This window comes from Hyperolius riggenbachi, chromosome 11 (assembly GCF_040937935.1).
Source record: "Hyperolius riggenbachi isolate aHypRig1 chromosome 11, aHypRig1.pri, whole genome shotgun sequence".
In the NCBI taxonomy this organism is placed as follows: Eukaryota; Metazoa; Chordata; class Amphibia; order Anura; family Hyperoliidae; genus Hyperolius; species Hyperolius riggenbachi.
Genome location: NC_090656.1, coordinates 188180875 through 188193343, shown reverse-complemented (window position 1 = coordinate 188193343; position 12469 = coordinate 188180875). Strand labels below are relative to the sequence as shown.

Genomic DNA, 12469 nt, shown 5'->3' with positions numbered 1-12469 from the left:
AAGCTGCTGGGGATATATCAGCTGTAGTGGAGGATGCTTTGCAGTCACTCTCTCACAGGTCACTCTCATAGTAGAACATGGATGTGGTCACACTTTTATAATAAACATTAACATCTGCAGTCTTACTATAATGTGTGTGGGGTTTTTGGTTAATATAAGGTCTGTAGTCATTTTGATTTACCATAGTATGTCTGTGGTCGCTTTGATTTATTTGAACATGCGTATAATCACTGTGGATTAATATAACATGCATGTAATCACACTGATGTAATATAACATGGCCATGATCACTTTGTTTTCTTATAACAAAACTGTGGTTGTTCGGTTTTAAAATGAAATGTCCATAGAAAGTCTTGTTTAATATAGCATGTGTACGTACCATCACTGAGGTGCCATACAAAACATCTGTGCTTACTCGGCCTATGGTCACTCTGTTGTAATGTAAAATGTTTGCGGTCAGTCTGGTTTAATATAACAAGCCTACAGCCATTCTGGTGTTATATAAAATGCATGTCTACCTGCAGACCCTCTGGATTCATGTGACATGCATGCAGGAAATCTGGTCTATTTATAAGATGTATGTGGTTATTATAGCATATAAGGAGCCAGTCACTTGTGTAACAACGGTCTGTGGTCACTCTGGCTAAATAGAACATATCGGGGATCACAGATTGCTATTAACTGTAGTGGGGTGGGGTGCAGATAAACTTCCCCTGGTTCTGATTCAAATCAAAAGTATGCCTTCTTAAAGCGGGATTGTCACTATAAAAATCACATTTCAACAGCAACTGGTCTGAGTGGATTAAGATGCTAATTCTGCATTCAAAACTTTTTCTGCTGTTATGGTTTGGAGTTATCACATACTTTAGGAGCACTGGCCCTTTAATTGCCATCGCCAAACCGTTGCATGCTAGAAGGTGTCTGAAGACTCTGGAAGGAGGGCGGGTAACGAATACATTGGTTGGCAGGGGGGCGTAGAGTCAGGATGGTTAGTGGGGTGGGTGTGGTCCAGGTAAGGCAGTGTGCATGGAGCTGTTAGGGTGTGAGCGGACGGTTCAGTGTGACAGGCGTTAAATGATACATTACCTGCTCCTGGACATTTGCTTTTCCTCTTCACTTGTTATTTTGAATGAACCCGCCAGCCAGCCAATCACCATGCGGCTTCGGTCCCCGCATGGTGATTGGTTAGCTGCAGGACTTTTTCAAACTAAACAGGGAGTGGAGAGGAAACGGGATCGCCAGGACCAGGTCATGTATCACAGATCCTGGTAATTACATCTTATTGCTAAGGTTATTTAACATATTAGGACATTTATAAAACAGTAAATAACCTTAGTAGCAAGATGCCATTAATGTTTAAGGAAGTAAAAATGTCCTATTGTTCACAAAATGATAGGAGGCACCTCAATGTGTGCAATGGGTAAGGGTGGGTAAGGAAACCGGTTGGTCTTACAGGTTGGATGTTTAAATAATAAATCATTTTATTGGACACAGCAAAAGACAATGCGTTTCGTGAAACCTGCCTGCTTCCTCAGGTCTACAGTACAGTGTCTTATGCAGCTGCACAAATGCCTACAGTTTCCTACTGTTACATTCCTGTAACTATTTTTGTTACCTTCTATGGTCTCCCTTCAATACCAATTTCAAAAAACAAATCTGAATGGGACAGCAAGTGACTAGGACAAAGATGAAATCTTGGAATTTTCTTGGCTGCTTTAGCAGCAATGAGTACAGTGAAATAAAAAAAGCTGCAACTACATAAGTCCTATGCAAGATGTGGTGACATTTATAGACGTTTGTACTTGGCTTGAGTCCTGCAGATTTGGCGTCTACATGGTGATGTTGCCAACCATTGTAGATACCCCATACAGCCTTCCTTGCCGTTTATACACAATTTATGTACCTTATTCTTCCAACTAAACATTCTAGTGGACCATGACTATTGGAGGTCTGCGTGACAGAATATAATGATTTATACACCTCATAGGTTGCATGGAGGCAATTAACCGTGGCATTCTGCTTGCAATCGTAGGCGGCAAACCGGTGGTTATTTGATCGCCACGGACAGTGAAGGCAAAACTTAGGTTGGTCACCCTTTAGCGTACATAATGTAGGAATAACGGCAGCCCAAGCAACTGTCCACATTCAGTTGCATTGCAGAATTATTCTGCATGTCAACTTACTGCCCATACAATCCTAAGGACCTGTTCACAGTACTGCGTTGTAAGTGATCGCATTAATCTAACTCGCTGCATGCAGGCTTTGCATTAAAGGGATACTGTAGGGGGGTCAGGGGGAAATGAGTTGAACTTACCCGGGGCTTCTAATAGTCCCCCGCAGACATCCTGTGCCCGCACAGCCGCTCACCGATGCTCCGGCCCCGTCTCCGGTTCACCTCTGGAATTTCCGACTTTAAAGTCTGAAAACCACTGCGCCTGCGTTGCTGTGTCCTCGCTCCAGCTGATGTCACCAGGACCATACTGCACAGGCCCAGTATGGTCTGTGCCTGCACAGTACGCACCTGGTGACATCAGCGGGAACGAGGACACAGCAACGCAGGCGCAGTGGTTTTCAGACTTTAAAGTCGGAAATTCCAGGGGTGAACCGGGGGCGGGGCCGGAGCATCGGTGAGTGGCTGCGCAGGCACAGCACTTCTGCGGGGGACCATTAGAAGCCCCGGGTACGTTCAACTCATTTTCCCCCGACCCCCTACAGTATCCCTTTAAAGTCTATGTCCAGTCTCCATTGCAGTTCACAGTCATTATTCCGTGCAGGTTATGAATCTGACCAGTGTGAACCTAGCCCAAGTGTCGCCATCCTTTACATTGTCTTCCTCCTTATACGTCACTATTTGCCATACACACATGCTTGAAGTGGCTGATTTCTGGGATAGAAACAAAACACAACAGATGTTTTGCAATCATTTAGCATCCACTTCACCAGAGATAATGCTCTTCCAAGTCTGTTGCAAATTTGTTGAACTTTAAATGGCATAGTTTTGAGATGCATGCTGTTCTGCAACAATTAGCATCTCACTGATCTAGAATACTAAAGGACAGTTGTACTAATGCAGCGCAAGGATGCAGCTGCACGCAAAAAAAACACAATCGCTGCCTAGGCGGGCTTTGGGTGGCGGGGGTTCTGCGGCGGTTGTGGTGAACGATTCTTTTGGGCACTGCGGGTTTACTGGTTATCTTCTATACTCTCCTAGTAACAGGACAGGGTAGAGCTGTATGCTTGCTAACAAAGGAGCAGAAAATGTTCTACAGTCAGATACTTCATACATGAGGTCAATGACTCCAATATGTCTATTCCACAAAATAAAAACTAAGAATAATGTGTGAAGGGGTAGCTGGCAAGCATTACACAGCCTCAGAGGTCTAAACAGCTGGTTTTTGTACACATTCTCCACTTGAACTGGCAGAGGAAGTCTTCATGACATCATTCACATCTCTTCTTTTGTAGTTATGCTTCCTCTTCATCTGATACCAATTCAGATTATCTCTGTCCTGAGCAGTACAAAAGCCAAATTACAGTGGTAGAAGTTACATACCTGTGCTTATTGCAGTCCATAAGAAGGATGGTGGGAGGAGCGAGTGAACAGATAGCTCTGTGATTCGTCAAGGTGCTTCAGGAGGATCTGAATAAAACACAACACAAAAAAATGAGTCAAACCATCAAAATAAAAAATGGTATTAAAACTTTCATTGTGGTTTTATATAACTATATCCACTTAGCAACTTCTGCCACGCTTTTCTACGTCCTTATTTACAAACACCTATAAACACATATAAATATTTGGTTCTGCTGTCTATTTTTAGAAAACTGAGTACGTATAGCACCATCTTGTGGCCAAAAAGTAAAACTACTTCCAAATACACCATTATTCATTTACCATAGGAACATTAAGCACATTTTCATTATTTTTGAAACTCCTTCACCCCTCACCCAAAATAAAATATTATCGCCATACTTTGTACTAGGGACACAAGTTAAACATTGTAAAAACCGGGACAAATTGGCAAATAAAATGTGTCTGTTTTATCTACAATAGCACAATTTATTTTTAAACTACAATGGCTGAAAGCTGAGAAATGGTGATTTTTTTCATTTTTTTCTTCTTCTTCCCTGTCAAATCAGTATAAAATAATATAATTCTTAGCATAAAGTACTGCCCAAAGAAAGCCTAGTTTTTCCCGTAAAAAATAATGTATAGATCATTTCAGTGTTATAATTAGTGATAAAGTTATTACCGAATGAATGGGAAGAGCTTTTAAAGGGGAAAAAACCTGTGGTAGAGAAGTGGATATGTTGTTCGGTCCTTACTTGTCATGCTTTTCCAACAGCTCCTCTGTGTAACCACTTCACTCCACAGGTTGTTTTACCCTTCCCACCAACACTATCCACTTTTCAGTGCTCCTCCCATTCATTTAGCAATTACTTTGTCGCTGTTTATCACATCTACATAATCTATATTGATTTTTTTTCCACAAAATAGGCTTTTTGGGGCGATATTTGTTTTCAGTAATTACGGGACTTTATTTTCAATGCATTTTAAAGGGAATTTTTTTTTTTAAATATACACTATTTCTCAAATTCCATCCCCTGTAGTTTTAAAATGAACACTGCTACTGTAGATAAAACCCACACATTTTATTGGCTCATTTGTCCTGGCTATCATAACACTTAAATTATGTTCCTAGTACAGTTTTAGGATGATGCAGTTTAACTAGTGATATAATCATGCCCATTCAATTACCAGTGATATTGTATACAGTCATGGTCAAAATTGTTGGCACCCCAGAAATTTTACCAGAAAGTCAACTTATTTCTCACAGAAATGTATTGCAGAAACACGTTTTGCTATACACGTTTATTACCTTTGTATTGGAACAAAACAAAAAGGGGAGGAAAAAAAGAAAACTGGACATATTGTCACACAAAACTTCAAACATGGGCTGGACAAAATTATTCGCACCCTTTCAAATCTGTTAATAAATAAGATTGTTTCATGCATGTGATGCTTCCTTTAAACTCACCTGGGGCAAGTAAAAGGTGTGGGCAATTAAGAGAGAGAGTGAAGTTCACTTAGGGCTTGTTCACACTACAAGAGCTTTTCTGAGCGCTTTGTGATTTTAAAACTCTTGCTAATGATATCCTATGTGTGTGCTCTCACTGGAGCGATGTGATTTTGTAAAAATCCCCCATATCATTGCATTAGCAAGAGCTTTTAAAATATCTAGTGCTTAAAAAGCTCTTTTAGTGTTAATCAGCCCTTAGGCCACGTTCATATTACCGAACGCAGATCGCCCGTGCGATCAGAACGCAACGCATACGAATGCACGACCATCTGCGTTTGTATGAGTTGCGTAGCTGATACCCATTCACTGTAGTGAATGGGTCAGCCGGGCGTTTTCGGAAAAAATGTGGGCAGAATGCGTTCCCGGACCGCACTGGTGCGAACATCAGACAGTGTAGTCTATGCACTGTCTGATGTTGTGCGTGACTGCCTCCTGCATGATTGCCGAAATCCGGACGGCAACGCGGAAATGTGAACGGGGCCTTAGACTTTGCATTGTGTGTCTCTGTGTGCCACACTAAGCATGGACAACAGAAAGAGGAGAAGAGAACTGTTTGAGGACTTGAGAACCAAAATTGTGGAAAAATATCAACAATCTTAAGGTTACAGGTCCAGTTCCAGAGATCTGTATTTGCCTTTGTCCACAGTGCTCAACATTATCAAGAAGTGCAACCCATGGCACTGTAGCTAATCTCCCTGGGTGTTGATAGAAGAGAAAAATGGATGAAAGGTTGCAACACGGGATAGTCCGGATGGTGGATGAGCAGCCCCAAACAAGTTCCAAAGAAATTCAAGCTGTCCTGCAAGCTCAGGGAGCATCAGTGTCCGTGCAAACTATCCATCGATATTTAAATGGAAAATGAAACTCTGTGGCAGGAGACTGCAGAGACTACAGTTCGTCAAAATGTACTTGAGTAAGCCAAAAACCTTCTGGGAAAATGTCTAGTGGACAGATGAGACCAAGATAGAACTTTTTGGAAATGCACATTATTCTTCTGTTTACCAAAAATGGAATGAGCCTTACAAAGAAAAGAACACAGAACCTACAGTAATATATGGTGGAGGTTCAATGATGCTTTGGGGTTGTTTTTCCGCCTCTGGCACGGGGTGGTGCACCATGAAGATGCAAGTAGGTCTCTTCCTAGTGATGGGCTTTAACCTACATCATGAGACAACTACAATATAGGACTTTCTCTAAAAAAAGGTCCATACTATTTAGTGAGGTTAAGGCCTATTGGTGGCTCACTGGTCGCTGAGCTATTGTCTTTTTTACTTGGTTTGTACCATATGTTAGATGTTATGTTTCTATGAGTATCAGGTAGGTCTGGGGCTGCTGGCAGCACTTGCCTATCGCCCATGATCGGCAAAGCGCTGCAACAGTGGAACACAATGGGGGTGGTTACACTTCCAGTGTTGTGATCAAGGAGCCATCACAAAGCGATGCATGCTCTCACATTCCAGATCGATCACATTCAATGGCTGCAGAGCCCAATCGTGATCGCTCCAGGAATCGAGGTCAAAATCGCGGACTTCCACATTTTGGAAGTAGGACACATTTTGCAGTTTCTGAAAAAGTGCTTCCATTGGCCTTATATAGATGACTGTTACACAGTACTGAAGGGGTTTATATAATGTAAGTACAGAGGGCCAACAATCTACTTCTGGTAGGTGCAGGAAATTGAAGCAATGCAGCCATTAGTGATGCAGAAGACTTATTAACTTTTTTAAACCGAACAGCTCTGTTAGGAAACCTGTATCTCGACATCTGAAACAAATTCCCAACTACAGCAAGACCCCCGTTATCCGCCACTCGGGCAACTGGAAGTCTCAACTTACCGGCATGCCTAAGGGGGATAACAGGGGGCTGAATATTTTAGTAATATGCAGAGTTTTGCAGCAGCAGAAGCAACTCACTGATCCTCTAGGCCATACATGTCAAACTCCGGCCCGTAGGCCAAATTTGGCCCTCAGAGCCATTACATTTGGCCCTCAAGTGGTTTCCCCAATTTTCCCATTACTTTTGGCCCACTCTAGACCACCATATATTGGAGGTGGAGACCCAGAACACCAGGGAGGCCATATGGGGAGGTAGGGGGAAAGCACTAAACACTAGGGAACTGTATAAGTAAGGCTGGGGGTCTCAAGATACCTGGGAACTGTATAGGGGAGGGAGGACCTCTAGACACCAGAGAACATTATAAGGGAGGAAGGTGGCCAGTAGACATTGAGGTTGGCCCGCATCTAGGCCCCAGTATACAATTTCGGCCCACTTTGTATTTGACTTTGACACCCCTGCTATAGGCCTTCAACACTTCCTGTAGCCTCCAGCGGATTCCCTGCATCTTTGTATAAGTCCTGTCATTTCATATCACCCATATCGGGTCACATGACAATACTCGTACACAGAAGATGCCGGAAAGCTGATGGGAACTACAAGAAGTGTTGAAGATGGCACCCGGAGGATCGGTAAGTTGTTTCTGCCCTGCATGAGGGAGGGTTGTGCGGTTTTCATCTGGCTGCAATCCCCGCCTGTTTCGGATCTTGGGGGTCTTGCTGTGCCTAAAATATATATATTTTTTTTAAATGTAGCAGTGTTACTGACACATATAGTTTTAAGTTTCCATTTTCAGTGGAAAATCTTCTAATTTTAGATTTTCTTTTCCTGGGGAAGGCCATTATGTCCTTATAATCAAGTCTATGTAGCCAAGAATAAGCATGCTGTTTAAAGAAAAGCAAATAAATACGCATTCAGTATCGGGAAACATAGGAAAGCAGCCAAAAGATTTTTTTTTTTCAAAGAGGTTTGTAAAACATGAAGTAATGGAAAACTGAAAGTTACACTTCTCATCTGTGTTTGTTCCCATGAGAATGTGTCTATTGTCTTAAACGGCATGTTCTGTGTATAGATCACTCACAGAGGAAATCTTTCATTCTGCAGCCATTTGAATGGGGCAGTGATTCTCAATACAGTTGGGATGCAGAGTTGCACCTAGCAATTATCAGGGCTCTCCTTCCCAGTGTGCTGGTATCATGGGTGAGGGAAGTTAGGAAAAGTAAGAACTCATGAGTACAAATAGTCATTGATAATTTTGGCTAGCTTGAAAATGTAGCCCTTTTTCAATCCTATGAGGAACTATGTCAGGCATTGGCCTTTTTTCAGTATAGGCCCAATGCCGGACATAGTCCGACATAGGAACAATGACTGCCACAAGGTGGCACTGCTGCCAGATAACTAGTGGCTGGATAGTGTACTGGATAAGGGCACCGCCTTTGACATGGGAGACCAGGGTTTGAATTCTGGCTAGGGTCAGTACCTATTCAGTAAGGAGTTCAAGGCAAGACTCCCTAACACTTCAGGGTGTCCTCTTGAGCGCGTCCCAGTGGCTGCAGCTCTTGAGCACTTTGTGTCCAACAGGAGAAAAGCGCTATACAAATGTTCAGACGTTAGATCAAAGTATCAGACTACAGGTATTTTTTTTGCAGCTCAGAGGAATGCAGGAAGTGAATCCCATTGTTAAAATAGGAGCTGCTTCCACTCGTTAAAAAAAAAAAAAAAAAAAAAAAAAGGAATTCAAAGTCTTCACTGCCTATATTTTCAAGCGGTAGCCCCCCTATGGTGCTATGCATCCGTCTCTTAACACGAATGTGACGTTAAAAGAGGCACTGTGGTGGAAATAATAATATTGAATAAAATTGCTTATAGTTTACAATATTCATTTATAAATGATTTAGTCAGTGCTTGCCTATTGTAAAATCTTTCCTTTCCCTGATTTACATACTGAGATGTATCACTGATGGAGACATCTTTAGTTCTGCCAGGTGATATGGAATTTTTGTTACTGAGAGTTCTATGCACAGAGGGAGATACTGCTTGCTTGGCAGTTGGAAAAAGCTGTTATTACCCATAATGCAATGAGATTCACAGACAGCAAACTGTCATGGCCATGGTCATGACTTTACACTGTGGGAGGGATTTCACTACCCCTGATGATCTCTTTGAGAAAAGGTAAAGATTTCTCGTGGTAAACGGAGTATCAGCTATTGACTGGGATGTAGTTCAATCCTGGGTTAAAGTTCCTCTTTAAACCAGAGTGGAGTGAACAATGAACTAGTCTGTTCTGCACCGAATGGCCCATTCTCAATGTGACCCGAGCCTAAGTCAACCACTGCGCCACAAAACTTTAATATTATGTGGGTGCATTTGGGCTTGCTACTAGGGGCTGTGCATTTCACAGAAATATGCAGCACTGACAACATTGAATGGGACACAAACAATGCATGCATGATGCATGCATGAACTGTTGGAAGCCACTGCTATTCAGAGAATATAGGTGGTTATCAGGCAGTGCTGTCTATGCACTGTATGATCTCCCTGCACATTGCAGACTGAAATCAGTGCAACAATGTGCACAAGCCCTTATTCTCAATACATCTCTTTCTCCTAGGCTTCTCCATCTTCCCCACTCCCACACATGACTGTACCCCTTGCCAATGACAATCTGACAGTTCTGAGCAAACTCCATGGATGCTGAAGGGTCCTTAGTGGGGGTAGTGGGGAGCAGCAGCAGGCAGAGGACACTGCTCAGATAACAGGGTTTATGTATATCTGCACAGAAGAGTGCAGGCCTCAACCCCCCTCCCCCTTCCCCCCCTGCCGACAAACCAGGTAGTATGAGTAAAACAGTTTTTGCACACAAAGTAACCGTAGCTTACACGCTTCTCCCTCATGTACTACCCTCAGGGACGGATCTAGGGGGGGGCAAGCGGGTCTCTTGCCCCAGGCGCAGTTTGTTGAATTCTTAAAAAGGCGGCAAAATTTGGATGGGGAATGGCAGTTTAGGCGCCAAAACCTAACCTTGCCCCAGGCGCAACTTGGGGCAACTTGGTCTAGATCCGTCCCTGACTACCCTGAGACATCCTATCAGTGTCAGCTCTGCTGCTGTAAGTAAAGGCATGGAGACGGTTCTGCTACATACTGTGTGAGAGCTGTGTGTTGGTCCATGTGTGGAAACATGATGTTATCCATTCCGGATGGTGTTCAGTGCTGCTGACATGAATGATATATAACAAGTGTACTGAAGCCTCACAAGATATTACACACATGTGTCTGTGTCTGCAGCGGCCTGTCAAAGTGAAAGTAACGGTTGTAAGTCACCCCTGCCTTTCATTTATATGACTGTGCTTTCCAAAATACAAGCAACTGCCAAAGTGAATAAATGAAGAGCAGGGTTGCTGAAGCAGCATTTCAGACATGATCTCTTTTATTACGATTCTCAAAGCTGCAGAAAAATGAAACTTGTCAGAGTGCAACTACTAACAGGTTCACAGGAACTGCAAATGTCTAATGTACAGGAGTCTAACTCCAGTCCTGTAGGGCCATATCCATGCCAGTGTTCAGAATAGACTGATAAATGGAGAAATGTGTTCTACTTCATGAACCACACCATTCTTGGTTCAGGCCCATCACATCCCATGTGAGATGTGCCAAAAGTGTGTGAGGCCCTCAGCCCATGAGGACTGCAGCTTGACATCCCTGGTAGAGGTTATTCCAACAATTAAGTAGAAACTAAACATATGCCCCGGGCTGGATAAAATATATCAAAAACATTTTAAAAATTGTAAGTAGTCAAGTAGTCAGTTAGCACACCAGGCTTCTCATTAGCAAAAAGGTAAGTCGGATTTAATCTTTCAAAGCGTGTCAAAACACCATTGACGCGACAATTGTTTCGGGGCTGCACAGGTTCGCCCTTCTTCAGACAGTGCACTGTCTGAAGAAGGGGGACCCTGCGTGGCCCAATATACAATCAATCCTAACAAAATGATCCAAAAAGATCTTTAAATGACCAAGATGTCCGCAAAAGCTTTTTCTTCAGATCACTGGACAATTGGTTCATTTTGATTAAGCCTAGGTCCCGACTATACCAGATGCACAATAGTGAGGTCACAGCTTATCCTGAGCGGACACGCTGTGGCCCGTCGCGTGTGTCAACATGTTCCCACTACTCATCGTTGTCCCCGTTGCCGTTTGAGTGCCACTGCCGCCACCATCTCATGACTCTACTGCATGGGACAATTAGCCGGTATATAGATAGGATTCACAATAAAAGCAGGTGCCTACTGGATTGCAATGAGAATCCTGCCTAGGAACAGGAAGTATTCTCTTTGGTCAAATCACTCATGAACCAATAAGTATCCTCCCTCTTGCTAAGCAGGATTCTCGTTTTGTTTTATTTTTTTTAAATGCAATTGGAGCCTGCTTCTTCCAGGATTTTGATCTATATACCAGCAAGTCTCCCATGCAGTGGAGCCATACGATGGTGGCGACAGCAGCAGAAGACCCAGGTAACCAAGACAGGTGAGAAGAACAGCAACGTACGCTGCGACCAGCCTAGTGAGAATAGTTACTGTCCATTCTCATAGGCTTGCATTGATTCCATCAGTATGCGCTTCGTCGGCAATCTGGGAAAAATGGTGCAGTTTACAAACTTCCAATCTACATACCGTAACGGATCAAAAAACAGATAGTGGGTTGCAAAAGTATTCGGCCCCCTTGAAGTTTTCCACATTTTGTCACATTACTGCCACAAACATGCATCAATGTTATTGGAATTCCACATGAAAGACCAATACAAAGTGGTGTACATGTGAGAAGTGGATCGAAAATCATACATCATTCCAAACATTTTTTACAAATAAATAACTGGGGTGTGCATAATTATTCAGCCCCCTGAGTCAATACTTTGTAGAACCACCTTTTGCTGCAATTACAGCTGCCAGTCTTTTAGGGTATGTCTCTACCAGCCTTGCACATCTAGAGACTGAAATCCTTGCCCATTCTTCTTTGCAAAACAGCTCCAGCTCAGTCAGATTAGATGGACAGCGTTTGTGAACAGTTTTCAGATCTTGCCACAGATTCTAGATTGGATTTAGATCTGGACTTTGACTGGGCCATTCTAACACATGGATATGCTTTGTTTTAAACCATTCCATTGTTGCCCTGGCTTTATGTTTAGGGTCATTGTCCTGCTGGAAGGTGAACCTCCGTCCCAGTCTCAAGTCTTTTGCAGTCTCCAAGAGGTTTTCTTCCAAGTTTGCCCTGTATTTGGCTCCATCCATCTTCCCATCAACTCTGATCTGCTTCCCTGTCCCTGCTGAAGAGATGCACCCCCCGAGCATGATGCTGCCACCACCATATTTGACAGTGGAGATGGTGTGTTTAGAGTGATGTGCAGTGTTAGTTTTCTGCCACACATAGCGTTTTGCATTTTGGCCAAAAAGTTCCATTTTGGTCTCATCTGACCAGAGCACCTGCAACTGCAAACAGGACTTCTTATGCTTTCTGTTAACAATGCCTTTCTTCTTGCCACTCTTCCATAAAGGCCAACTTTG

The 12469-nt window shown here is 43.0% G+C and overlaps 1 protein-coding gene across 1 annotated transcript in view; it reads right to left on the bottom strand.

The window, feature by feature from the left end:
- Positions 1-12469, bottom strand: part of LOC137537613 (uncharacterized) — a 167289-nt gene that overhangs the window by 81662 nt on the left and 73158 nt on the right. The window contains exon 2 of the mRNA XM_068259498.1: positions 3554-3640. The gene's annotated coding sequence lies outside the window, so the exon portion shown is untranslated. The remainder of the gene's footprint in view (positions 1-3553; positions 3641-12469) is intronic.